Consider the following 7270-nt stretch of genomic DNA (forward strand, 5'->3'; position numbering starts at 1 on the left):
AATGAGTCATAGGGTACAGTTCAAATAAATGAAATCATATTGGTAAAAGGTACATTGCATATTTGCAAGGGTATCAAGAAACATGGTCCCATTCCTATTTCACTTCTTATCCAAAGGGAGTCGTAGGGCTGATGAATGTGAAAGAATACAAAATTAATTGAATAAAATAAGTAATAAAGAATTGTATCCCTGGCACAGCTGCTCCTCACACAAATAACACCGCCGTTTCACAAAGCATACATACATTTGATACCAGGCCATAAGGTCAACCAGTTTCCCCAAGGCTTCATATCACACCTCTTTTCATAGCACTAATGTTTTCTGTGCTGCCAGTTTACTATTGTCAATTGTCAAAGAAGTCGTCCTATTAGGAAGTCATTCTGGCTAACCATGGGTTGCCACTGATAACTTCCCTCACAGCTATTAGCTGAAGCCCTCTGCCATTGAACACAGTTTGTTCCTCTGTCCGTCATCATCACCATTGATGTTTCACTAGGGAACGAGCACCTGGAGATTTTTCAGTCATTATATACAAGTCATTTATTGAGGCGGCTCATGGCGACTTTCAGTATGCTTGTTGTCATGGAGACATGGTTGTTAATGAAGAGTGTGTTTTTTTGCAACGGAAGCACAGTCTGCTTAGGTAAGGGTTAGTAGGAGGAGGTGATGGTGTTGCTATACAGGGCTGTGTAAAAACTTCTTAAAATGTAGTTCATAATAGAAAGGAAGCAACATTTTGACAGAGAGAAATGGTAGGTTTTGACAGAGAGAAATGGTACGTTTTGACAGAGAGAAATGGAACGTTTTGACAAAGAGAAATGGTATGTTTTGACAGATAGAAATGTGCTGCCTGTGGCCTGTGGTAACCTTAATGCTCATTTGCATGAAATGTTTATATCTGTGCAGAACTCTCTTTCTCTTTCTGCGTACATCTTTGCACTGCGGGGTGTTCATTCGTTTATAAGCACACTGCATAATGTATGGAAAAGTATGTTATAGTATGGAATATTTGACACATTCAGGGCCATTTTTTTGACAGCTGTCGACAAATCACAGGTGTCTATCAAATGTAATTTCTCAAACTGTTTGAAATGATATTAACAGTGGATGAATCTAGCAAAACATTTTAAAGTGCCATGTAGCAATTTTGCCAAGCTCAAATGTATCATTTAGTAAGTAAGTGTTGTATGTCCATTACACAGACACATACTGCATACGTCGACATACTGCAAATTGCGTTTGGAAAGAGTAAAAAAGTAAACACGTCTTAAGAGCGTCCTGTCCTTGTTAGTTGGTCTGATGAGCTGAATATTTCACTGGCTCAGCTGAAATGCTGCAGATATGTGGCATTAGTCTGTTTGAAGCCTCCTGTGCAGAATATGCATGTTCTAGAATTTATATCCCCTAAATCACCCAAGCTTCAAAGCCAGTTTCCTGAAATCCTTGGTCTGCTTTGCTTATAATTGAGTTAGTTTAGTGTCTAAAAGCCAGTGGTTTAGAAAAGACGCTGTGGGTGTCTTTCTGCTGATAAACAGGTTCTTTAATGGTGTATTTCTAGTATCTGTCAGTCAACTGCATTGTTTAGGTTGAACCTGGCCAGGTGGAAAATACAAATCTGCAATTATAATCCCAGTAAATATCAATTATGGAATGACAATAAAGAGGGTGGGGCGATTCAGTTTTCTGTGAATTAGTCGAAAACCGTATGATGGTTTTAAGAGGCCACGTCAACCATTCCACTACCACTTATTTCATGTATAGCACCACCTAGTTACAAATGAAAAGGCAAAAATGGAGTGTTGTAAAAAATGTTAATTGTAAGTTGACAAGGTCAGAACTGCACGAAATGGGAGGTGTGGGATCATTATGACACCTTCTGATTGCACGTTTAGTTTCGTGGAATTCCGTTCACGGGGGGCATGCAATAAGTAAGGGATAATGTATAGAACGCAGGTCATTGTCGGGAAAATAAGCCCCGACAGGGCGAACAGCACCCCGACGCGAAAGCGGAGGGGTGTTGCTTCACCCTGAAGGGGCTTATTTTCCCGACAATGACCTGCGTTCTATACATTATCCCGCTTATTATACGGTTACAACTAAAACAAACAAATTACTTAACACCGTGTGTCTTTTTACAATGCATTTGTTACTATACGTAGTGTTTAAAAGGAGAGAAATAGTTCGCCAAAGACGTTGAACTTCAAAGACAGTTGAACATTCTTTAGAACACAGCTGCTCAACCGTCCGCTGAAACTCCATTGATAAGTTATCGTACTACTTGCGGAGTGCTACGAAAGACGTGAATTAGAGGCAAAAAGGCCACTTTCCTTGACAGCGGTCATTAACTGCATAGCAACGGTCAGTTATCGGAAAATAGTTGACCGCAGAACGTTGGGAAGCCCCATTCAAGTGAATGGAGCATTCTACAGCATTAAGAAGAGCCGTGTAATAAATTGATTTATATAGTTATACACCAACTGGCCTGTAGGACGACACAGTTTTCTTCGAATATCCCGAGAAGCGTAGGGCCTAGGAGGGCCAAATTGTTCTTGTATGTTTGTGTTAAGGGGCCATGTCAACCCATACCATAACCAGTCATTACATGTATAGCGCCACCTAGTTAAAAATTAAAAAGCAAAAATGAGGTGTTTTAATCGCATATGTATGTCAAAGTGCTTGAAAAATTATCAAATTTGCCAGGGACATCAAGCCTGTAACCGCCCATCTTCGGTAGAGGTTTTGTCCATGGATGGAGCAAAATGGCTCTGTAGCGCCCCCTAGAACATTGCAAAAAAACCTGCGCATTGGGGTTATTTCGGCGTAGCTTGACGGAATTCGGTACACGTCTTTATCATTCTTGGACGCACCAAAAAGTCTCTTGACGCCATGGTGGCAGGTCCACAGGACGGCGTTTGACGGCGTTTGCACACCTCGCATCTGATCGAACTCCTCCGACATATTTATGTGGTCAGTTTACTCTTCAGCCATGGGCGACTAAAAGTTATAGAAGATTTTCTCATTAGTCAGAAGGTGTTGGCGTGGCAGACCCTCAAACTTTGCCAACTTGCCAGTGCTTGCCACAAAACACAAAGTCTCTTATAACTCTTGCGTACATTGTTTGATCCAGAGAAAATGTCTTAGGGTGGACGCTGGATCCGGCCCGAACGCGTACATATGCCTGACTGATATCACCTATAGCGCCACCTGTTGGTGGTTGGAAACTTCACTTTGTTTCCACACCTCGCATGTGATTGAACTCCTCCTACAGATTCAATGGTAATACCTTCAAACGTGGTCAGGTTACTCTTCAGCAATGGGGAATTAAAAGTTATGAGAATCTTTTACAAAGTTTGAAGGGTGTGGGCGTGGCAGACCCTCAAACTATGCACTCTTCACAACTCCAGTCACTTATAACTTATGCATATATTGTCGAAAGTGCACAAAATTGAAGGTGGTGGATCATTATGAGAATTTCTGAATGCATGCCAAGTTTCGTGCAATTCCGTCCATGGGGGGCCATATAATATTTTTTTTTTATGTGATTGTACACCAACTGGCCTGTAGGTGGCCTGGCACAGTTTTCTTCGGATATCCCGAGAACTGTAGGGCTTAGGAGGGCCACATGTTTTTTGTATTTTTGTCTTAAGGGGCCATGTCAACCCATCCTATAACCACTCATTTTATGTATAGCGCCATCTAGTTAAAAATGAAAAAGCAAACATGAGGTGATGTAATTGCAGGTATCTCTGGCTGACATGGTCAAAACTGCTACATGAAACACAAACTCATGACTCATTCTGTGCCAGAACCTACTGAACAGTTCGGCGGTCAAATTTGTAACGCTTTGCGTTACATCTAGTTTCAGTTCATAACAATACATAATCAACGGCAAAATAGGATCTAATAGCACCTACCTGAAAATAAATTGACTGGTTAACTGGTGTCCATGCCACGATGAAATACTCAGAGAAAATCCTTTGAAAACTGCGCTGTAAATTAATTTGGGAACAAATGGCACCTGGGTTCCTCATTTAAATATATAAGCACAGACAGGATTTTCATTTGATAGAAGCACCTATGGTGGGTGAGACTGAGATATGAATCACTCGTGACATTTTGTTATGAATTTATCAGATGCTGCCATTTTGTTTTGAGGGACAAAGCCAAACACTAAGAGATTCTCAAGCACTGATATTGAGATGACTGGGACCTGGACAGACTTACCAGATAAGTTCTGATTCACAATCAGAACTGCGATACACATTGGGTAACCAGTTGAAGCAGAGGCACTTGTCTTGGTGTCCTTTCTCTATCTGGAATCATGAAAATCTGAGAGCCTGTGATTACAAATACATGAAAACTTACTGCTGCCAAGCAGGCATGTTCATTAATGCATGTTATGTTTTAGTTTACAGCACTAGTCTGGTTGAAGACATATTTGTGACATAGAAAGACTTCTGTGGTTATCCTTATTGTTCAATTTGTTTCAGAGGAAAAGGAACATTTAACACCCATAAAGCTTCTGCTTGACAAGTGTCATACAACTCCACCCTCAGTCTCCATGGTAACCCAGCTCACGGGGTGGCAGTTCCATGCCCTGTCAAACACGCACTTATTATGCACTGTTTTATTTTCCATGTGATGCATCCATACATGTCCCTTTCACACACACACACAATCCTGATGGCCTTATCTTTCTTCCATCTAAGCTCAGTCACTGGTGGGCTATCGCATCAGTATGTTAATATAATGCTGTCGCTCTGACCCTGCGTGACTAGGAGTTCAAAGGGTTAGTGTTGGTCCAATTATTGATTAACTCTCTCCCCTTAAATCCTGAGTAAGACTGATCCCTTCCTCCCGCAGGCATTTCATGGTAATTGCTTCCATCTTACCATCTAACCTGACAAGCCTTACCAGAGAAGGGCCTTGAGTTGTCTCCCTGACTTGAGGCCCAGGCTACACAGTGTGGTGTGGGCATTTGACATAAATGCATAGATAACAGCTACAGGAGTTTTAAGCTATGACTTTGTCCTTCATTCATACACCATAGATGGTGTATACGAACCATCTCAATCTGAAATGAATTCCTTGTGAAATTGGAATATATAAGGTTGTGTCTAGAAAAAAATCCATACTGATATTTACATATTGCTGTGCGTATTCCTTTTTTACACCCCAAACTTGAGCAAACTACTCTCTTTTCTTGGTTTAGATTTAAAGTCCTCATACAGTAATAATGGAATTTGGTGACAAATGATGTCAGTTCTTTTCATTAGGTTTTTTGTGTTATTACAAGGGTGTTATTTCTTGTTCCCTGTTGGCGAAATAGTTCAGGTCCCTGTTCTTTTAAAGTAAATTATTCTACTATTGAAATGGAATGACTGGAAGTGTTTTGATGTAAATCTTTAACCTACAGAATGTCTTGAACTTGAACGTACTGATCACTCCTCTGGTGTCACTGTTTAGCAGGCAAGAGGCTGTGAACAGACTGAACACTCCTGTTGTCTCTCTCTGTTTAGCAGGTGACAGGGTGTGAACATATGATGAAATCCACCAAAAGACTTGATTGACTTGCAACGTACTCTGAACCCGAAACGGGTCGAACCAGTCACCATAATTTGTCAGGCATGTGTTTAATTAGTTTATTGACATGATGTTGCTGCTATGTCTGCTAATTTGAGAAACTACTTGTCATTACAATCTTGAAAGTTTACGTATCATGTTGTGGCTAGATTCTGTCAAGAGCCAAAGCAACTAAAAAGACTGTATTGTGTAGGGACACAATAAAGGTTCATCATAAATGTACTTGAAAAAGGATAAAAGTGTTTCCTTGAATGTTGTATGTTTTTGTATTTTCTTTTTGTATCTTCCTCTCAGTTGACACAGGGCTACTAGCGTCTAATAATGCTATCAGGTCTCTGAGAGCTCCTATTATATTCATCTGTGGATTAGGACAGGACTATCATCTCAGGGATGCTCAAAAAAAACTTTTCTTCCTGTTTTTACCCTCAGCCATTTAATGTCAGCCATTATGCTAACACACAAAACTGGCAGATAATAATAATTGTTGGATAGAATATTCCAATCAGAAAATCATCACTGCCTCTAATAATGCTCACATTTGGTAGACAGGGTTGCTTATACTACCTTCACTATAACTGGTTATAAAAGTCATGTCTGTTAAATATGAAGCTAGTTGAGAAAAGAAAGCAGTCTTTTGTTCCGCCACTTCAGCCAGCTCCAGTGCAGAAAACAGTTATCACATAAACAAATAGCTGACTAGCATTAACAATGCAAAGCTGGACTTTATGTTGGCTAGTCGAGCCAGTGCATGATTTCAAAAACACCGCCCCCACTCTGGGTAGATGGAAATATAGATCATTCTCCGACACCATAACATTTTGGTACTCAGTATAAATATGGTAACATCCTCTGTGTTGTGTCGGATGGGGAAAACATCTAATTTTCCTATTATGACAGATCCACAATTCCAAAAATGAGACAGGACAAGCCGAATAGAGTAAGCACACTGTTTTCTGTATTGAGTTAACGATTCCCTTTAAAGATACGATTGAGGAAGCCTTGAAAAGGAAAAGGGAAAATATGCAGAACTGGCAACAGAGGTGCGGGAACAAGGTTGGGAAGTACACTCAAGACTAGTGGAGATAGATGTTAACGGCTTTGTTGCTAAGTCAACCACAACACTTAAAGGAGCTTTAAAGGAGTTGTCTGAGGCTGCTAAAAAAGCGAGCCAGTGGTTATGGCTGAGGCGCTCACAGACTACTTGGGGTCATGTGAATTAACCTGTATTGTGTGATGGTGTCGCAAGATGTGTGGGTGCCTTAGGTGACCAGGGTTCATCCCATATTATTCCCTTAATACAACCCCCCTAATCTGGGTTCACATCCAATTCCTATCTTTGCCCTAACCCAGGTTCATACTCCTGAGGGGGTTGCATGTAACAGTGAGAGGTTCGGCCACTGTGGGAAGTCCCCAACCAATAGCAAAAGGAATTTCACAGTTTTACTCCTTAGTTCCTTATCTCCACAACAACCAATTCTAATTCCTCACAGTACTTTGGAATATTCCACTTATCAATTATCTAATTCCTTTGCATTTAGTGGACTACCCTCTGTGATCTAATTGTTATGCTCCAGATCTGCAAAGCTGATTTCATTAATGCAATCATGTTTGTGAGGCCACCTACTCTCATCAGTTGATTAGGTAAGGACAATCAACCCACGGGTGCTCATGGAGAAGCTTCAATCTG

This window comes from Sprattus sprattus, assembly GCF_963457725.1.
Source record: "Sprattus sprattus genome assembly, chromosome: 19".
Classification (NCBI taxonomy): domain Eukaryota; kingdom Metazoa; phylum Chordata; class Actinopteri; order Clupeiformes; family Clupeidae; genus Sprattus; species Sprattus sprattus.